The sequence below is a fragment of the Carettochelys insculpta genome, chromosome 9 (assembly GCF_033958435.1).
Source record: "Carettochelys insculpta isolate YL-2023 chromosome 9, ASM3395843v1, whole genome shotgun sequence".
NCBI lineage: Eukaryota > Metazoa > Chordata > Testudines > Carettochelyidae > Carettochelys > Carettochelys insculpta.
The window spans coordinates 42,394,560-42,417,320 of NC_134145.1; positions in this window are offsets into that span (position 1 = coordinate 42,394,560).

A 22,761-nucleotide genomic window follows, 5' to 3' on the forward strand; every position below is an offset into this window, starting at 1 on the left:
CGATTTTCAGGGTCCTCACAGAGCAGCCAGCCTTGCCACCAGCCCCTCCTCCCCCTCAGCTGCCCCCCAACTGCCCACCACAGCCCTTTCTGCTGCCCCTCAGCTGACCCCCTACCACGCCCCCCTGCAGCCCTCACTGCCCTGCTCCAGCCCAGCCTCTTATCTGCCACCCTGTGGGGCCTTGCCAAATGGCTCACAGTCAAAGCAGGCCTACCTGTGGCTGTCCCCCAGGCTCAATCTTCTCCCTCCATCCTCCTACCAAGGTCGAGGCCACTGCTCTGCCACACCCCTACCTTCCCATGACCCTGGCCCTATCCCAGCCCTGACAGGGACTCCACACCCAGGACAGGAGCAGCTCCCATGGTTGATGTGGCTCACAGCCTTCCACCCCCTTCTAGGACTGATGTCCCGCACCCTATGTCCCAGGCCCTCCCTTCTAGTTCAGGTGCACCCACTCCCTGTCCCAGCCCCTGCCACTCTATATATTTCCCCCTGTACATAGTTCAGAGACTTTTTATCTGTTTGCAAATATTTTGATTTATTTTACAATGTGGTTTATTGTCTCAGCACTTCCACATCCCTTATTATTGGTGTAACAGGGTGGAGCTGTAGGGCAGAGGATCCTGCAGTAGCGGTGTCCGGGGAGGGACACTGGGGCTCGCAAGCGAAAGCCATCCCAGACTCTGACCCACTGGAGTGGGCCTGATGGTCAGGAGCCGTGGCAGGCTGCTTATACCCCAGCCTGGCCTTGACCACCCACCCCACGAGGAAGGTCTCCTCCTTCACTTTGATGAGGTTGTGGAGGGTGCAGCAGGCCCTCACAACTTGGGTGACATTCTGCACCCTGACAATGAGGTGCATGAGAAGGCACCTGAACCTCACCTTCAGGTGCCCAAAAGCACACTTGACTAGGTAGCATGCCCAGGTGAGATGGTTGCTGAACAGCTCCTGGGATGGATTGGGGGCCACATGTGCCAGGGCTGTAGGGGGTAGGCTGGGTTTGCCACCACGCACAAGGGCATGGTGACATCCCTGAGCATGAACTCCCAATGGGGAATGTAGGTCCCCACAACCATCCTCTGAGTTATGGAAGACTCACATGTCATGGTCCTGGCCCAACCAGCCCATGTAGATGTCCGTGAACCAGCCCCTCTGATCCACCATGACCTGCTGCACCAGAGAACGGTAGCCCTTCCAGTTTATGTATCAGCCACCACTGTGGTCTGGGGCTCAGATGGTGATGCGGGTGCCTTTGATCTCATCAAAGCAGTGGGGAAACCCCAGGTTGGGGAAACCTATCAAGGACATGTACAAGTTCCCAGCACACACAACCCTCCAGAGAAGCACCTGGACAATTGCCATCACAACCTGTGGGGTATGGAGAGTAAGCATACTCATGAGTACATGAAGGGGTGCCCATAGTCCCAGCCTCCTCTCCCCTCACCCCATTGCCTCCTGCGCCCTCTGTCCCCTCCGGCAGGGGGGCTGTGTGAGGGAGAGGCACCATGATCCCCTGAGGCCAGCCTTCCCCAGTTTCCCTGCCCCACCACCTTGCACCTCTGGCCCCAGCCCCTGAGGGTCCCCCTTTCTTGATAGCTCCCTTCCCCCCTCTCCCTTCCCTGTTCCAGGCCAACAAGCAAAGCATGCCTTACCTCAAGGAAGACAACCCCAACGGCGGACTTGCCCACCCCAAACTGCTGCCCCTCAGAGGGGCAGTGGGAGCAGCTCTAGGAGTGTGGCAGGGGCAGCTGTCCAGGGTGGTGAGCTTTCAAACGGCAATGGCCATGAATTTCTCCAGCATCAGTGCAGGCTGCATCCTGGTGTCCTAGCACTGGAGGGTGGAGGGCAAGCCAGCTGCAGAGCTCCATGTAGGTGTCCTTCATTTAGAAGTTCTGCAGCCAGCATGCATCATCCCACTTGGCCAGGACCAAGCAATCCCACCAGTCAGAGCTGGCAGGGTAGCTCCAGAAACATGCGCAGGCCTGTTGGGGTGCAGCCAGATCCATGGTGGTCTGTGGGCTCTGAGGACAGTACTCAGCCACTGGAATACGTGGAGAGTGGCCGTGTGAAGGGTGACCAGCAGCCCTGACAGGGCATGCTGGCAGCACCGGAGCTGCTGTGGGTCCATGGCTGTCTGATGCCAGGGTCAGAACTGGGCACAGGCTCAGCTTCACTGTAAACAGTTTGGCAATCCTCAGCAGTGTGTGCAGGGAGGGGGTGTTTGGGAGGGGTCCTTTAAGGCTGGCATTCCCGAAAGGTCCTGCAGTCCTGGCAACCCTGTATGCTGCGTTTCCTGGCCTGGTCTTTTGAAAGAGTGCCTGGAGCTATGTGGCTGTGCTCTTTCTAAAGAGTGGTTTGGAAGATCGATCCTCTTTTTGTGTATGGATGTGATCTTTCGAAAGAGGATTCTCTGGAAGACCTCTTCTGTAGGATCTTCTTTCAAAAGATCCCTGTAGTGCAGATGGAGCCTGACACTTTTTAAGGTGCCCTCAGCAAGAGCGAGATTTGCTAATGCTGAACAAGGCGTCTCTCTCTAACACCATCAGCTTGCTTGACACTCAAACAATCTCTGCAGGGCGATGCTAATTATCACTGTGATTTACAAGCTAACAATAGATGCTCCACCATCTCCTACCCAACTTGACACAACCCCCTGTGACACGCTGTTTCACTGGCTGCTCACAGAAATAGCAAGGGGACAGTGCACACCTCTATGAGTCAATGGGGAATCAAAGCTTGTATTACATCAAAGGACAGAGACATATTTATAGTGCAAGCAATCATAAGTTTATTATCAAAGGCTAAGATTTAAAAGATACCGAATAATAATAATGATCGAAAAAGAAAGTTACATGTAAATCAAAATCATAACAGTTTTTCTACAGATTACATTAATTTGAAAGGCGAACCTCCTATCTAAAGTCGTCCTAATCTCATCCAAATTCTTCTTGCAGAATTTCCAACTCAGGCTACTTCTACACTACAAGATAAAATTGAATTTATTAATATCGATTTCGTATCACTGGATTTTGTAAATTCTAATTTGACTATCCTTACCTCCTCACGTATTCCTCACGAAGTAAACATATTGCTGCCACATTCAGGCTGCATCTAAACTATGAGATAAATTTGAATTTAATTTTTTCCTGCCCTTGGATCCCTAACCACAAAGAAGCCAGGACCTGGTACTGCCTGGCAGCATTATTAGCACCGAACAGCAGGCATGTCCTTCTATTAGGTCAGGGGCTAGTCATGTCATGCGGTTTAATGCAGGAAACACCCAGACTGCATGGTGCCTGTGGGAGAGGGCATGCACAAATGTAAACCGCTGAGTTTCTCAGCCTCTTATGCAAGCACAACCCCCACAACAACCTTGCTGCCATGTGGTGCTGCAGGGCAGTGGCTGGCACCAGGCAACACAGAAAAAAATACCAAGTGTAGAGACAGCACCATGAACTCCCTGCAGGGGCTATTTGTAATGGGTAGATGTGCTCACAGCGCTAATAGCAAAGAAAGAAAGACATTTCTCAGGCTCTCTTACAAGCATAACTCCATAGCCATAGGCTTGCTGGTCTCGATTTGAAATTCACAGTACTCCTGTTACCTAATTCCTGTGCACCTAGAAAGTAGTGGCCAGAGTGGAGCACTGTGGGACATTGCGGGTTACATATGGGACACCTCTGATGTTAAGATATGGTGCTTCCACACTGGCCTTTTTTTTAACTTTTAAGTTCAAGCTTGCAGATTTCGACGATATTATATTGATATTAATGCTCCCTAAATTGATCTAATGGTATTTACAGCAAAGATAGTCAGATGGTAATATTGAGCTAACTGCCTTAAATTTGAATTTATCTTGTAATGTAGATTGTAGTGTAGTGTAGGCTTTGGCTGGCTGGGATTCCCATTTTCATGGCTAAATTACTTCCCAGGTTCAGAATAAAAAGGTGGGTTTTTTCCTTCTCCTATTCCCCAGAACTAATTGTTGACCCCCTAAGTTAGGATGACCTCCCAGGGTTTATTTCCCTGACTTCATGTTGATTTCACAACCCCATGTAGTGATTGTACACAAATGGGACTCCCATTGCATTGGCTTACAATGCTTACTTTACACATGAACTAGGGCAGACAAGTAAATAGATATTCTTCAGCAGAAAAATTCCTGTCAACCTTACCCTGGACACAGACGTTAACACTTATTTTCAGTATGTATATACGTATACACACACAAGGCCTTAAGTAACATCTGTACTCATTGGTTAATTCCCTTAGTGGATCTAGAACATTCATTGACTTTAGTGGCTGTATTTCTGATTTGCACGAGTGGAAGTAAGATGAGAATGAGGCCCAATGTTATTTACCTGAAAATAGCTTCAAACAAATAATATTGAGAGAGAAAAAAGTTCAAACTATCCAGTAAAGCCAACAGTCCTCAATTTTTAACCATTGTTTATAAAGTGTGGGGGACAAAAAAACAATATGAGAAACAACCAATTTGATGAAGTTGAAAGAAATTCTGGGTACAGTTCCACTCTCATTCATATCAGCGAAAACCAGGAGTCTCCTGAAGTCCATGCAGTTATGCTACTGTGATGACAGGACAATCAGTCTATTCTTGCCTCATATTATCTATACAAACAAATCCTGATATGGTTCATAGCAATTAGATTTGTACTCTTACAAAACCACTACAAAAATCCAATCAGAACAGCCTGTTTCGTGTACCTTATGTGTCTTCATTCCCAAATATCAGTTGATCCTTATCTCCAAAATATGCTTGTCTGTACATAAAGTGTTATTACAACTTTGGATTTATTAACATAGTACCATTGATTAGGACAGGTCAGTGTGATCTATAATAGTTTTGCACTTTTGATCTCCTATCTGGTCACTCACTTTATGTTAAAAATTATCGGCTGACTAACCATTGACTGAGACAGAGTAGTGTGATCTTTGACATAAAATACAGAAACGTCAGCAATGGAAAATACTGATGTTGCAAGAACATTTGCCTAAAAAGACATTTGAAACATCACATATCTCTCCCCCACTCCTTTGCATCTTAAGATTTTAACACTTGCTAGAAAAACAAAATTAACAATGATGCAAAAATAGACACAATCACAGGCATAAGGAGTGGTATCCTGATATACTTTGAGTGACCCCATTGTACAATAAGATAAAACTATTGAAAGTCAGGATTCTTCTATTTAGGGTAATCCAGGATGGATGCTGCTAATTGCAATAGTTTTGTTCCACTCTGGTTAAAAATCTAGGTTAACAAAACCCAAGTGCAGACTAGCTGGACACTGTTATCGGTGTTTCAAGCATTGTACCACTGAACTGTGGATGGTGTCAACAATGTCAGCTTTCTTAAAACTGATCTCAGAAATGTTTAATTTGGTAAAAAATTGTCAAAAGTAAGGCATGCAGAAGAGGAAATAAAGGGTTAAAGGAAATTTCAAAATGGAAGAAAAGGCATTTCTCCTATTGAATGGTCATGGATTCCCCAAGGGAATGCTACTAACTACCTGGAAAATTCTCCATGGTGCAGTATAAAATAAAGTGTGATCTGTAAAGGGGACAAGAACAATTAATCCTGTGGAGTAGATAATATAATAGTTGTACAGGTGCCTTCAGACTGATAGTTCTCTCAACTGCACAAATGGTGACTTCAGTGAGTTGTTATACATTTATACTTGTGAAAAAAAATCAGGCTCTCTGTATTTTAAAATGGACAACAAATTGACAATTAAACAAATTTCTTCTGTCCCCAAGATAATCCCCAGCTCAAAGTCATCTTGGATACTACCATTTTATGCCTCGTGCTTAAAATTAGGCCTATACATTCTTCAGATTCGATTCCTCTTATTTCTATATGTACCCTTAAAAAGCCCAGTACTTTTTTGAGCAATGTAAAATGTCAACAATAGGATCTATATGAGCTATACATAGAAGTCTTCTAGTCTGCAACATGATGGCAATGGTGCCTTTAAATTCTGAGTGAGAGATTACAATTGGTGTTTTTATCTCGGATCTCAAATAGCAAATTACTTACTTTTCCTTGTCGGCCACAATTCAATCTGCTTATTATCCACTGACATGCAAGTGTTGCAGAGGGAAAGGCAGAAGCAGGAAGAAATCAGTGCAATGGGTTCTGGCAGAGCAAGGATCATTTTTGTTACTGTTATTATCCTGGACCATCTCCAAGCAGGAAACCTAAGAAAATCTAAATACTCCACACCAATGGGAGTCTAATGAATAGGCATGTAGTTCAGTTGCTAGACAATGGTGATTAGAATAAACAGTGCTGTTAGGCTTTCTGCTTTAGTCAATACATCCTCTCAATCCCACACAACAGACATTCAAATTGGTAAAACACTATATACTATACTTAATACTTTAAATATCCATATCCCCTTCCATTTCAGGGTCTCAAAACACTTTACAACATGAATGAATTAAGCCTTACAATACTTTTGTGAAGGACATGGTGTAGATTTATTTTAGAACATTTTGGGAAATATTCTTCTCAAACACTATGGCTGTGTCTACACAAGTGGCTTCTGGGCTTCTGCCAGGAAAAAATGTGGAGTGTCTATACGGCAAATGTGGTTTGTCAACAGTTTGTTGACAAAACCCAACACACCTGCTGGCAGTGTTATACCTCTCCCCATTCAGGTATAATGCTCTCTTGACAGTGTTCTGTTGACAAAATAGCTGTGTAGATGCTCCAGGGCCCTTTTGTTGACAGACAGGGCTTTCCGTTCATTGGGCAGCTCTGTTTGCAGAGCTTCCATTCAGCCGTTCTGTCGAAAGATGGCTAGGCAGTCTGTCTGCCATCTGTCGACAAAGTGGATTACTCTTTCAATCTGCTTTTATGTGTAGATTCGATCTGTCGATAGAAGTTTTGCTGTGAAAACCCTTCCAACCCTTCTGTCAGCAGGCTTCTTGTGTAGACATGACATATAGGAGTTAAAACTGTCTGCATATTGACTAATGTCCATTTTCATTTTTCAAAATGTACTTTTTTTAAATGTCCTTCCTGGCTGAGGTCACCATCTTCTTGTCAGGGAACTGTGGTGTGTTGAATCACAGAAACTCCCTTGAGACTGTCACCTGCTGGCCGATCAGACCACTAAGCCTGACAGCCTGATCACAGGAGACACCCCATCACACTATCTTGCTGATCCTGAAGCTCTGGGCTCCCCAGCCAAAGAGTTTTGTGAGGGCTGAGTTACAGGAACACAGTAGCAACCAGGATCACGGATCTAAATAGACCAAAACCTCAGATAAATCTCTCTTAGTATAAAATTTGTACACGAGAAAGATCATAGGTTTGCTCCCTTTCTCAGTGAAAAAGAGGTCTGCACAGATGTTGTCCCTTACAGATGTGTAAGCATAAATATGTGTTCTAGTTTTCATGCATACAGTTCAGTGCACTGATTACCAAAAACGGGGCTGATAAAGTGTTGGTAGCAGGTCGATATTTTGCATCCTACATCAGTGTGTTTCTGTTACAAAACCATTTATATTTCTGCCTCCAGCTCATTTTCTTTTTGTCTTTTCAGGAGACAGGGAATTGTATTATGCTCGTTCACATTTCTCAGACCAGAACACATTCTGCTTGGAAATTAGTAGTGGCTTCTGTAGGTAGAGAAATAAATCATCTCCCCCTTTTTTGTTCATTGTTTTTACCAATGGGTACATTTCTGCCCTCAGCTCCACTCATGCAACCCTGCTGAAGTCTGTGATTGAACTCCTGTAATTGTGATCAGAATTTGGGACCATAGTTGTTTAGTAAGATGCTGAAATTATCATCCTTATATATATTTCTTGCATGTTTTCTTATTTTAATTATGGTCTCCTGTGCTGATGTCACAATCATCTGAAGAATCTAGTTCCATCACTACTTCCATGATAGGAGAAATCTTTTCTGTGAATCACTTCAAGATTAGGTTCCCATGGAATATCAAATTTAAGGTTTTTTTGCTTTCAAAAGTTCTTAGTGTCATACCCAGATTCTGAATTAATTCTGAAACATAGAGCTATGGCCGCATCTACACGTGCACGTTACTTCGAAGTAGTGGCACCAACTTTGAAATAGCGCCCATCACGGCTACACATGTTGGGCGCTATTTCGAAGTTGAAATCGACGTTAGGCGGCGAGACATCGAAGTCGCTAACCCCATGCGGGGATGGGAATAGCGCCCTACTTCGAAGTTGAACGTCGAAGTAGGGCACGTGTAGACGATCCGCGTCCCACAACATCGAAATAGCGGGGTCCGCCATGGCGGCCATCAGCTGAGGGGTTGAGAGATGCTCTCTCTCCAGCCCCTGCAGGGCTCTATGGTCAGCGTGTGCAGCAGCCCTTAGCCCAGGGCTTCTGGCTGCTGCTGTGGCAGCTGGGGATCCGTGCTGCATGCACAGGGTCTGCAACCAGTTTTGTCGGCTCTGTGGATCTTGTGTTGTATAGTGCAACTGTGTCTGGGAGGGGCCCTTTAAGGGAGCGGCTTGCTGTTGAGTCCGCCCTGTGACCCTGTCTGCAGCTGTTCCTGGCACCCTTATTTCGATGTGTGCTACTTTGGCATGTAGACATTCCCTCGCAGCGCCTATTTCGATGTGGTGCTGCTCAACGTTGAAGCTGAATGTCAACGTTGCCAGCCGTGGAGGAGGTGTAGATGTTATTCATTAAAATAGACTATTTCGATGTGGCTACATCGAAATAAGCTATTTCGATGTAGTGTGCATGTGTAGACGTAGCCTATATGTATCGCACAGAGCCGGAAGGGACCTTGAGAAGTCATTGAGTCCAGGCCCCTGCACTCACAGCAGGACCTATCACCATCCCTGACAGATCTTTTTTTTAACCTAAACTGCCCCAGACCCTTGAAAGTCTGCCTCAAGCATTGAGCTCCCAATCCTGGGTTTACAAGGCCAATGCTCTAACTACTGAACTATCCTTCCTCTCCATGCAAATACCTCTTAGGCCTTCACTGTTTTCTGCCTTCATTTTCTCTACCTCTGTTTAAAATACTTATCTATCACTTGTGATACCAACTGAGGCCATTCCAACGTAACTGAATTTACCTGGTTTGGTTAATACCTCTGACCAAATTTTTTTTTTTTAAACAAATTAGGTCTCTGATAAGAAGTTACCACTTGTTTTTATGCAGGTCTGTATTTTAGCTATCATTTTTTTTCAGAGGTCTGTCTGAAGTCATTATTTATTTGATGTGATCTCTTTTTTCCTCTATTCTCAATAGCTGTGTCTACAAGTCAGCACCGTTTCAAAAAGGGGAAAATCGAAGTTCAGCGGTCAAAATAGCGGCTGTCGAAATAGAGCACCCGCCACCATTTTTCAGATTGGCACTTTGATCCGCTTTTTCGAAGTGCCGTTGAGGTCTTTCGAAAGAGAGCGTCCACACGGCTCCAAGCCCTCTTTCGAAAGAAGGGAGGCAGGAAACACCGCGGACGGGGTCCCATGGCCGACAAGCCCTTCTGGAGCTTCAGCCAGCTGCCTCCTTTAAAGGGCCCCTCCCTCTGCCTTCCCCTCCACATGAGCCAAGTGCTGCCCAGCCTGTCCCAGCCTGGCAGAGCCCACTCGTGCCCACCATGGAGGCCCAGCGACAGCTCCTGCAGGAGAACGCCCTTGTCATGGACACCCTGCTGGCAATGTTGTGCACCATAGCAGCAGCTGCACCCAAGCTCATCCAGTGGCTGGGCGGTCCCCCCCAGGGCCACGGGGCTCCCCCCGGGCACTGTCAGGTGCCCCCCTCGGTGCCCTGACACCTCTGGACCTACCCCAGCAGCAGCGACTGGTGGGAGTGCATGGTGCTAGGGGAGTGGGGTGAGGAAAGATAGGTGAGGAACTTCCACATGTCGTGGCAGACCTTTGAGGAGATCTGCCACTGGCTCACCCTCGCACTCCAGCACCACGACACCTGCAAGCGGCCTGCCCTCCCCCTGAAGAAATGGGTCGTGATCGCCATATGTAAGCTCGCCACCCCAGACTCCTATTACTCCATGGGACAGCAGTTCGGGGTGGGCAAGGCCACTGTCAGGGCTCTACTTATGGAGGTAAAGTGGGGCCGGGTGGGTATGGGGGCTGGGGCAAGGGGAACCCTCTGCTGCAAGGAGACAGATGGGGCAGTGGCTGGATGGAAGGAACGCAGGGGCTGCATGGGCCAGGGGCTGGACGGGAGGGGGGCAGAAGGGCCCAAGGTGGGGAGGGTGACAGCTGCCACACCCACACTACAGAACATGTCCTCCTTGCCCCTCTGCAGGTCATCAGGTCCATCAACACGATGCTGCTCCAGAGGCCAGAGGGTCGTCTGCCTGGGTGATCTGGACAACACCATCGCCAGCTTCCAGGACCTGGGCTTCCCAGACTTCATCAATGTGTTGGATGGCACACACATCCCCATCCATGCCCCACCACACAGTGCCAGCCAGTACATCAACCAGAAGGGCTATCATTCGGTGGTGCTGCAGGCCCTGGTCGATGCGAGGGGCCAGTTCACCGACCTCTACATGGGCTGGGCCAGCCGCACCCACGATGCCTGGGTCTTCCAGAACTCTGGTCTCTGCTGCTGCATGGAGGCCAGCACCTTCATCCCCCAGTGGGAGAGCCCCATGGCCAAGGACATCACCATGCCGCTCTACATGGTGGCAGATGCAGCTTACCCCCTGCATCCGTGGCTCAAGAGGCCCTGCACAGGACACCTCGACCCCACCTGTGAGGTGTTCAATGAGCACCTCACCCACACCTGCAACGTGGTGCAGCGGGCCTTTCGGCACCTTAAGGGGTGGTGGAGGTGCCTTCTCACACAGCTGGAGGTGGAGGTCCTTAACGTGCCCCAGGCCGTGGGTGCCTGTTACATCCTCCACAACATCATGGAGGAAAAGGGGGACGCCTATGGGCCCTCCGGCCAGCGCTGTCTATGAGCAGCCGGGCACCGCCCCCATCTACCAGGCCCACCGGGATGGCCACCACATCTGGAAGGGCCTCAGGCAGGCCTTTGCCGATGGCCACCTCTGACCTACACGCACACCCACATCCCACACACATCCGTCACCCATTGTCCCCGCCACCCCCACCCCACCAGCACCACACCTGCACATCCACCACCCACCATCCCCCACGGAGCACAGCATGGAGTGGGGAATAATAAAGAAACATTTATATAACTGGGTGTTGGTAACTATGTATGGGGGGAACCTAACTTGTTGGAAGGGAGGAACCTAACTTGTTGGAGGGGGGATGAAGCACTCATTCTGGGGCAGGGGTGGTGGGCCACTAGCCCCATTGGCCCCCGGAGCCCCTGTCCCCCAGGTGCGGGATCCCTGGCAGGGAGGGGAGGGTGCAGGTATCACCGGCAAATATTGCACAGACATTGAAATTCAGAATTAAATATGATGCTGGAAAGCTTCATCTTAATAATATGGGCTACAAAATGCTTAGCAGGCATTCAAAATAAAACAAAACAAAACCCCAGAAAAACAAGCTAACAAATAAAAAACCTCAAACAGCTTCAGGATTTTTTTTTTTTGCACAAAAGTATCTCTTATAAAAATCACATCCCCTTATAGATAACTCATTGGGCAGAGTTTTCGTGAACAGAAATCATATTCTCTATCTACAGAGTATCTAGTTAAACTCTGCAATGCTTTGTTAATTAGAATAGCATCATTTCACCAGACAGATCTATAAAATACATCTGTTAATTTTTATGTGTGAATAATCAGTTTTACATTTCTTCTCTTTGTACCAAGCACTTATCTGAAATGACTTGAACAAATCAGGCACATTTCTGCTCATGGATACACTTACTGATTCTCTGAAGTGGGGTTTTCAAAAGCACAGTGTTGGCCTATTAGATGACTTCATCTATGGTATTTAGTCTTCGAGATATTTCTAAACCTCTGTGGAATTCAAATTCCAAATCTGGATAATGTGTACTAACTAAGGTATGGAACCACATACAGGATGATGAGAGTAATTTAAAAAAAAAACAAAACTATTGGCTATCTGCTTCATATTTTGAGCATTATCCATACTGTGGATTATAAGGGAGGTCCTGCTGGAAAAAGATTGATTATGTAAGTAATGAGATTGTGTATTCTCATTAATATGCAGAAGAAGAAGACTTAAGTGTGCAGTGATCAGTTCTTTAGGCAAATATTTTTAACAGATGTAGCAAGTATCCAATATGACACTCCTGAAATGAACCATAAAAGGCCTCCAGAAGAGATCTTCTGAAAGATCATCTTTCGAAAGATCACTGTAGTGTAGACATGTCCATAGAGGTCTTTATCATACATGGGCCATAAAAACACAAAATCTGTGACATGTTCTAAATATTTTAAATGTGAGACTATTTTGTGTATTTGGTCACAATACCGTGAGACTACATGCTGAAGGCTCTCATGAAAGAATGCAGCATCAGTGTTGACACTTGGTAGAAACTTGCCCAGAACAATCCACAGCAGAGAGCAGTAATCTGCAAGTGGTGGCACAATCTGAGAGGTCCTGCTGTAGAGCAGATGAGGAGAGATGGAGAAGAGACACAAAAACTTCCTCAGGCCCCTCCAGCAGCTACCAAACCCCGTCCCTTCTGTGATAAGACCTGCAGCCCCAGAATCTGATTTGCATGAGTGGAAGTAAGATGAGCAAATTGAAAAAGTGAAAACCATGAAAATGCAAACAAGTAGGCGCTCTTATATAACAGCATCTTAAGAAAAGCCTTTGCTTTTTCTTTAAGCTCAGAGTACAGAACATAATTTCACATGACACTGCAGACTTGGAACTTCTTCTGTTGTTGTTTCAAAGCAGACAAACTAAAATTGTATTAACAAAGTTTCTTTCTTTCTCTCCAAAATTCTGTGGAGCTTTTTATGTATGGAAAGTTTTAAAAATTAGCTTTGTGTCCCCTGTGCTTGATCTTTTTTGTTTTTTGTAGAGTCTTCTTTCTAGCAACAACTTCTTACCATAAGTCCAGACAGTAACTTTTAATGTTCTTTCAATTGTACCCAACAATTTTACGTCAGATGAAAATACCATATTTACATAGATATATTTTTTCTGGTGAATTTAGTTCTTGTTAAAGTACCAAGAGGTCCCTCCTGGAGAATGAACTTTTCTATGTATCCACACAAAAGTAATAGACTCTGTATCACAAGCATAACTTTCTCTTCACTCTCCTACTCTGACTACATCCTTCTCAATTCCTGTCGAACTTTGGCCTCCATGACAAGAACAATGCCAGTCAGAGGTGAAATAATTTTACCCCAAAGAAAAAATCTCAATCTCTGATCCATATTTGACTATAATGTAGCTGGAGTCTGGACCTTTTCCTTGAATTTATCCAGTCAATTGATATAGTAAATCTCCGTCAAAGAGAAGCAGTCTAAAGGAGACCATCCAATTAAGTCATCCTAGACTTTTGGATTCACATCTAGGACACAGTTAGGTCATTTTTAAGAATTTACACGAATATTAAATTTCATATGAGCGTAATCAGGGCTTTCCCTAGAAATTTTGGTGCCTTATGCAGCCTGCTGGGGATGGAGGCAGGGCTGGCCTTTCCACAGTCGGGATGAGCCACACTGAAGGCCGTGCAGACAGGACAGAGAAGCAGCAGAAGTCAGGTCCACACCTCCAGAATTCACTGGTGGGAGTGGGAAGCAAACAGACTCAGCCCCAGTCTGCTCCACTCCCCTGGCTCTCAGACATGCCACAAGGGCAGAGCAGAGAGGCCTGCCCTAAGTCCCCTGGGGTCGGGTGGGAGTGTGCACAATGGATGGGGCTAACCACCAGAGCTGACTTTGCCCCATATGCAGCCTGCAGCTGCCTAGGGCACTGTGGAATTTGGAGCAACTCAGTGTTCCAAATTTTATGGTGCCCTAAGGGGTTGTGTGGTTTGACTTATTGTTAGGGGTAGCCTAAATGCAATACAAGAGAAACAGAAAAATCTAAAACAATAACCACATACAAACAATGGAAAACCCATAATGAGATCTTACTTCCTTTTGCTCTTTTAAATGAAACAACAGATTTACATGCTTGACCCCCCTGCAAAGCCCCTGAAACAGGAATGCTGGAATCCTGTTTGTTGTCAGGGCGTAACACAGTACCCACTGACATCAATGGGAATCTTATCAGTGATGTCAATGAGCTTGAATCATGACCTCAGTGAAGCTCAGACATTTTAGTGCTTATTGAACGACTGCAGAAAAAAAATCTCTGCCTAACTTGGACTATGCCTTGTTCAGGTCCTAAAATGTATCAGGAGCTTTCTAATAACTTTCCTACATAAAATATATTGATTGTTTTTCTAAAATGGAGGAAAACCTCACCTGAAGGATATAGATCTAGATATAAATCCTCAGCCCATAGGAATATGATAAAAAACAGGGTCCCAACAAAATCCGAAATACTTACATGACCTAGTTTCCTTGACAGCATTTGACAAAATTATCACAGACTAGGAATAGGTGGCTGTAGTGTGGTAAAGCTACCCAGAGCAAAATAGAGGTAGCCAAGTACTGTCTACACCTGGGGCTGTGAATTGCATATACACCTTTCCCCTCAAAATAATCTAGTGCCCCCTGAGTGTTCCCAAGATTTAAAGTGCTTCCAAATACGGAAATATGAGGGACACAACTAAATAATATTTGATGTTAATGTTAAGAATCAGACAACAGGGAAGTAGTATTTTATGTCTTGAAGTACACATGACAGTGAAATGAGAGAGATTTCACAAATTTAAGTTTCAGGTATAGCACGATTTCTGTATCATACTAGTTAAAAAAATCTACATGACATGACCTTCACTTCAGTGAAAAGCACATCACATATCTCCCAATGTGGCAACCTTTGGCAACATTTTGGTGATGAAATTTCCATTCCAGTATATATGCACATCCAAATGAAAGCCAGTCTTGAACAGAGAACCACCACAAGGCCCACACACCAAGAAGACTTCTGCTGATCCTCTGCAAAGGGGACAAGTTTCAGACACACATTGTGGTTTTATAGAATATTTAAAAGAAAGTTGTACCCATTTTGTTTACCAAAAATATGATATGATGTTTTATAAGATCTTATTGAATGTTTTTCCTGATTGGGGTTGGTGGCTCTGATCTTCTGAAAATTCGTGATTGATATAAGGTAAATTGATAGTTCACCTTTACACAAAAGAACAGGTTTTTGAAAGAGCTCTGATCCAGATTTTTAAGTGCAGAGCACCCGTAGTTGGAGCCCCATTTCCAGATGAGCTCAGCTACTATACAGGCACCTGAACAATAGCAACATTTTTTTGATGCTCCAAGTATGAACTCTTGTGAAAATCTACCTTACAGTGGACTCAATCGCAGTGGAAATGCTCATAATTTCAAAGGACTTCAGTAATACCTGATATGGCCCAGAAGATGTTAAACAGATTTGTAGGAAAAAATAGATAGAACTAGTTGAAAAGTAGATCATCACTTTTTCAGGAAATGTAACGTCATTTTCACTGAGGACCAGAACCAAATAAAAAATCCAGTCTTTGAAAGGGAAATTATCCTTGCTATTATTTGAAACAAATCACATGTCAATATTTCAGATAAATTAGCTGTTTCAACCCAGAGGAGGGAATGCAAGAGGAGCTGCTTTGGATTTTCTGAGCATTGGGCAGGGGAAAGGTAAGATGTCTATAGGCTCCAAAATCATGTGCATACACCCCTTCTCAACCAAGAGCAACATAATCCCCATGGACAGTGAATCGTAGAAGACTGATGGGAGGAAGTGAGAAGGAGATGAGGAGGGTGGGGGAAGAGGAGAAGATAAGCTGTATAGCCTACCAGCGCTAGCAAGTGGTCAGACTAAATGTACCTGAAGCCTTCCCGGAGTCCTAATTTAATAAAAAAGAGCATCCGAGGGAGTACAAAATGCAATGGTCAGTAAAACAATCACCAGCTCAAATCCATTCTCTCTCTTGGGCTGTTTCTACATAGGCCACTTCCTTCAGAAGTGGCATGTTAATACAGGGAGCAAAATATGCTAATGAGGCTTTACACAGCATAGTGGTGGACTCTAACCTGGGACTCAGTAACTCTAAAAATACATGGTGGTAATGGTGGCTATGAAGCTGAACACCCAGTGTGACACTGGTCAAAAAGACTAGCCTAATCTGTATATAAAGGGTCAAATTTGCTAATTTGCTAATTCCTGGTCCCCCAACATGTACAGACACCTACAGAGTTTCCTGCCACTAGCATCAGCCTTGCAGCCATATCTGGTTTGGAAGGAAAGATTCAAAATAAGTAAGGACAGAATTTGAATGGCTGTCCTAGTCTCCATGTTGAACTTTCCAAACTAGATCAAACAGGCAGGGTAGAAGGATATGCTACCCATGGTTCTAAGAGTTTTTTTTTTTACCATGCATCACTTTGCTGTTAATTTAGCTGCTGCTCTGAGGGAGAAGTATGTCCATTTCTAGAAGGAATCCTGGAGCTCAGGCAGCTGTCTGCAAGGTCTCTACACATATTTCTTCTGTTGCTTGTTCTGTGGCTATTGCTGGCCTACAAAGTCAAGTAAGGAGCTGTTGAACCCAAGGAAAGGGGAAACAGAGGTTTTTAGAAGACTCTTCACTCCCTATCTCTTTATTCTTACTCCTGCTGATGGCATAGAGGAGGTACCTGAGAAAATCTAAAAGAGAGCTTTAGTTTTATCCCTATTCCCTCCTTTGTAATTCTCTTATAGGCAGCATAAAAAGGGATGATACATAAAAGTGTTGGTAAAACACTAAACTTTATTTCCTGGCTCCAGTGACATGACATAGATGAGGGCAAATATGTCCCATCACATGGCACGCATCAGTAGTTACCACTAACTCCAATGTCACTACAGGTAGCTGGTGCCGAACAAGAGAACTTGCCAGACCACAGGAGGTCAATATTGCCTAGCAGCACGGACAACACTTCCACTTCTTATTGGGCTCTTAGAAGACATTTAGGGGAAAATTCCAGCTAAATAACAGCACAGAACACTGGGAGCCAGGACTGGTGGCTGTAAAGAAATTGTAAGGGACCATGAGAAACTTGGCCACACCTATGACGAGTAGTTGTCTGGCTAACTAGACATGCCAAATTATGGATGTTGCCAGACAAGAGGTGTCAGATTAGAGTGGTTCAACCTGTATTAGTTACTGTTACAATGTTCGTCTTTAAGGTGCTACAGGACTGTTTATTATTTGTGTTACTATGTATGTTAAAGACACCATCACCAACACATAGCCCACATTAAAAATATGCCCTTTTCTAGATGTCTGTTTAATACAGAAGTATGAGAAATATTAAATACAATGCTAATATCACAAAATGTTTTGATTCAAATTAGCCATTCATTCTGAATTCAGAAATCATATTGAATATATAGATAATAACATTTACATTCTTTACAGATTGATAAGGCCAGATCCTCAGTTGCGTGAATCAGCATAGTTCCACTGTTAACCACACTAATTCTTAAGGTCTGAGGATTGGGCACCTGGTGTTTAGTGGGAGAAATTTCTGAAAAAACTGAGACACCCTGAGTGATGGGCTCCTGAAGAGAATGTAGCTTTCTTAAAATGTAGCTTTTTTAATGTAGCTTTCTTAAAATGTGCATTAGCCTTGTAAGAAAACTTTTGCATCTAGTTAAATAAGCTAACCACAGGTGAATTTATTGACTGCATGTCAAAGCTATAAAAAATAGAATCATTTTTGAATGTCAAATGGTCTTTCATTTCTCCACCTTGAGATTCCTGTCTCTATGCTTTTTCTATATTTCATGTCTACTTGTTCTTTCAAGCCCCTTGGAGTGCAGCCAGGCTCTGCAGCCTACAGTATGAATATGCCTGCTATATTCCTGTTTGATCTCCTTCCCTTGATGTGTCAGTTTCTTTGTGGCCTGCCTACTTGTCAAACCATTTTTATTCTTCAAAACTTTTTATGAATTTTTAAATAAGTGGTGCAGATCTCAGGACATTTGATGAATTTTTCAAGAGCTAATCATACTAAGATATCTCAAACACTGCTGTTTATGTATTTAATATACTAGGGATAAACATTTATTTACAAATTTCTTTAGTTAAAGCAGCCAGCCTCCAACAAAATGCAATTGAAATACACTGAATTATATGTAAGAAGAAAACCATATGCCTCTTTTTTGAATTAATGGGATAAGTTTCATGTTAAGGATATAGAAAACAGCAAGAAGCAATTAAAAGAGTCAACAAATGCAGCATACACAACTATAATAGAGTATGGAATGTTAGGAATGCAAATGCAAGAAGGAAAACAGACAACGACGCTTAGCTTCATAAAAACAAAAAAGTAATGCACCTTTTAAATATAATGGATTAAATTATCCAATGGCTTTACTAGTATGTACAAATTGGAGTTTTCTGATCGGCCCTCATTGATGTTATAGCCTTCTCTAAGGTAATGGGACCAGTCACTAATGGATGGATCAATGGACACATGGACATATAGGCTACGTCTACACGTGAAGCTTACATCGAAGTAGCTTATTTCGATGTTGCGACATCGAAATAGCCTATTTCGATGAATAGCGTCTACACGTCCTCCAGGGCCGGCAACATCGATGTTCAACTTCGACGTTGCTCAGCCCAACATCAAAATAGGCGCAGCGAGGGAACGTCTACACGTCAAAGTAGCACACATCGAAATAGGGATGCCAGGCACAGCTGCAGACAGGGTCAACGGGCGGACTAGCGCTTCCGGGGCAACAGCTAGCCACTCCCTTAAAGGGCCCCTCCCACATATACTCAGCCTGCACAGCACGCGGTCTGAGGAGCCATAGGCACACAGACCCCGGGCGCCGCAGTCATGGACCCCCAGCAGCAGCAGCAGCAGCAGCAGCAGCAGCAGCTAGAGGTCCACCCAGCCCTCCCGGCAGGAGCAGGGCTTGCCCTGGCCCATGCCATGTGGGAGGCAGCTGAGTACCTCCTTGCCCCAGGGGAGGAGATGCCCCCAGGGCAGCAGGGCTCAACCCCTACCCCTGCAGCACCCCGCTCCACCCCCCGCCTCACACGCCGGCAGCTGTGGAGCTACCCCACCAGCACCGACTGGTGGGAGCAGCTGGTGCTTGGGGAGTGGGACGACGACCACTGGCTCAGGAACTTCAGGATGACCCGCCAGACATTCCTGGAGCTGTGCCAGTTGCTGACCCCCGCACTCAGGCACCGGGACACTGCCATGCGGCGTGCCCTCCCTGTGGAGAAACGGGTCGGCATCGCTGTCTGGAAGCTGGCCACTCTGGACAGCTACCGATCCGTGGGCCAGCAGTTTGGTGTCGGAAAGGCCACCGTCGGGGCTGTCTTCATGGAGGTAAGAGAACCCACAGGGGGAGGCCAGGGCAGGGCAGGGGGGCCAGAGCAGGGCAGGGGGGCCAGGGCAGGGCAGGCGGCCCAGGGCAGAGCAGGGGGGCCAGAGCAGGGCAGGGGGGCCAGGGCAGGGCAGGGCAGGGGGGTCAGGGCAGAGCAGGGGGGCCAGGGAAGAGCAGGGGGGCCAGGGCAGAGCAGGGGGACCAGGGCAGGGCAGGGCAGGGCAGGGCAGGGCAGGGCAGGGCGGGGCAGGGCCGGGCCACGCACTCCCTGCTCACCCCTCATTGGGGCTGTCCCATGTGCTTTCTCTGCAGGTCATGCGTGCAATCAACGCCATGCTCCTGCACAGGCTCGTGAGGCTGGGGGACCCACATGCCACCGTCGCCGCCTTTGCCACCCTGGTCTTCCCCAACTGCTTTGGGGCTCTGGATGGGACTCACATCCCCATCCGCGCCCCGCATCACAGTGGAGGACGATACCTCGATCGGAAGGGCTACCATTCTGTCATCCTGCAGGCCTTGGTGGACAGCCGGGGACGTTTCCAGGACATTTACGTGGGCTGGCCTGGCAGCACCCACGACGCCCGGGTTTTTCGGAACTCGGGCCTGTGCCGCCGGCTGGAGGCGGGGACCTACATCCCCCAGCGGGAGATCCCTCTGGGGGACACCACCATGCCCTTCTGCATCATCGCAGATGCGGCATACCCCCTCCGGCCGTGGCTCATGCACCCCTACACGGGCCATCTCTCCGCTAGCCAGGAGCGCTTCAACGAGCGCCTGAACCGTGCACGCCAGGTGGTGGAGCGCTCATTTGGCTGCCTCAAGGGACGCTGGAGATGTCTCTGAACCCGCCTGGATGCGGGCCCCAACAACATCCCCCAGATTGTGGGTGCCTGCTGCACCCTGCACAACCTCGTGGAGAGCAAGGGGGAGAGCTTTCTGCAGGGCTGGGCCACGGAGGCTGGCAGGGCACACGTGCAGCCACCTGCTGCCCCCAGTCATCAGGTGGACCCAGAGGGGACCCGGGTCCGGGAGGCCCTGCGGGCCTACTTCGACCAAGAGGCTGCGGGGTGAACTCTGCCCAGGCCCCCTACTGCCCGCCCCTTCCTCCCCCACACTCCTGCCCCAATGCCCACACCATGGAGCACCCCACCGCCCCCTCCTCCCACTTGTCCTGGACAAATGACAGCACGAACTTGTGGGTGAATGTAAATTTTTTTTTTCTGGCCGAACCTTTTTTTGGGGTGTAAATAAATATGTGAAGCACAAACAGAAAACTAAGTACAAACATTCAACCAAAGCAATATGTACACAAATAAAACAAACCAAAGAAACAACTGTGTGGCATACATAATAAAAAGAAAACCAGAGAGGAGAAAGGGGAGAACTATTTACATGGGGGGGATGGGGCAAACGGGGGCACCAAAAAAACAGGGTCCAACTATATACAACAAGGGGGGGGCCACGTCCCGGGCCCCTCGCCCCTAGAGCCCAGCACTGGGCGTGCCCGGCCGGGAGCCCCGCCGCGCCTGCAGTCTGGTCCGCGGCTGGGTGGGAGCGGGCTGGACTGAAAGGTATCAGTGCCGGCGAGTCTCAGGTGGCTCCAGGGTTCCCTCGGCGCTCTGGCCCTCGCGGGTGGGTGGTGGGGCGACGGCGGACGGGCCGGCGATGGCCGGAGCAGCTGGTGGTGGGGTTGCAGGAGCGGGCAGGGTGGGCGATGGCTCGGCCGGCACGGCATGGGGGGCCAGGTAGTCCACGAGCCGGTTAAAGGTCTGCATATAGGCCCCCCATGCCTCCTGGCGCCAGGCCAGCGCCCGCTCCTGCAGCTGGAGGTGCTGCTCCGATACCTCCAGCTGCCGGCGGAGGATGGCCAGCAGCTGGGGGTCCGTCGCCGTCGGCGGTAGTAGGCGCGGGGTCCGCCGTCTAGCCCTCCGCGGGGCCGGTCGTTCCTCGGCCGAGGGGCTGCCCTGGAGCGATGGTCCCGGAGGGCTCTCCGGGACAACTGAGGCCTCGCCGGCGCTCTCTTCCGGTCCTTCGGATGGTGCAGGTGCAGGTGCAGGACACAGGAGAGGAGGGGGGAAAGAAGAATGGAGACAGGCGTTAGTGTGGGCCCCGAGCCGTGGCCTCTTCCCCCCCCGCCCTGTGCTGCAGGTTCCCCATCCCCGTCCCCGGGAGATGCTGCTGTGATGGATGGGGTTCAGGGGGTCCCCCTGCCCTGCACCCCGTCCCCTGGTGGGAGCGACTCTCACTTCACCCCGCAGGGTCTGAGAGCAGGAGAGCTTTCTTAGGCCACAGATGGCCAGTTTCTGGCAGGAGTGACAGCACCAGCTGTCGGAAGAGACAGTCCTTCCAACCCGTTGTGGGGAGAAGACCCCAAGGGGGGCCCCTCTGGGATGCAGCTTTCCCGCTCCTCAGGCTGACTGCCTACCAGCTCTCCCTTCCCCTTAGCCTCTACCTGTGGCCCCCGCCCTCACCCCCCAATTCCAAGCCAGCTCGGCTCCTCCCTCCTGTTGGTTCAGGGCAGAGGTGTCACCTGCCAGCTGTAGCGCCAAGATCCTCCTTTGGCCCTGGGAGCTCTTCGGCTCTTGTGGCTCATATGTAGCCGGAGTCTCCCTTTGGCACTCCCCCCACTCCATCACATGCTGCTGCTGCTGCGGGGTGTCCCACCCCCTACGCCCGGGGGCCCCTCGAGGTTCCGCTCCCCCCTGGCCCGGGGATGGGGCATGGCACTGTCATGCAGGGTGGGGGGGGCAGGGGCTGATGGCTGCAGTGCTGTGAGGGCCATGGCCCTGGTATCCTTGGGGCCATGGCCATGTGAGCGTGTGGGGGGCCCTGGACACATCTCTGTTACCCCCGCCCCTCAAGCCCAGGGGTGTCCACCAGAGAGGGGTACCTACCTGTGGGTCTGCTCCCACGGTCCGGAGATCCCCAGGGGTCAGAGGCCCTGCTGCTGCTCCGGGATGGCAGGAGGAGGATCTGCAGGCTGTATTCTGCAGAGGAGGAGCCCCCCTCCTCCTCCTCCTCCTCCTCCTGCCGCGATGTCCCAGGGATGGCCTCTGGGGGGGCCCCCGGGGTGCGGGGCTTGCCTCCGGGGCGGACTCCGACTGCAGGGCCTGCTGGGGCTCGTCAGCCGAGGTGTCAAGGGTGGCCGGAGGGGAGGTGTGCCGGGAGCCCAGGATGTCCCTGAGCTCCCTGTAAAAGGGGCAAGTGACGGGGGCGGCCCCAGATCGGCTGGCCGCATTCCGGGCCCGGGCATAACCCTGCCGCAGCTCCTTCACCTTACTCCGGACATGGTCCGGAGTACGGGCAGGGTGACCCCGGGCAGCCAGGCCGTCGGCCAGCCGAGCGAACGCATCCGCATTCCGCCTCTTGCTCCCCATTACCTGGAG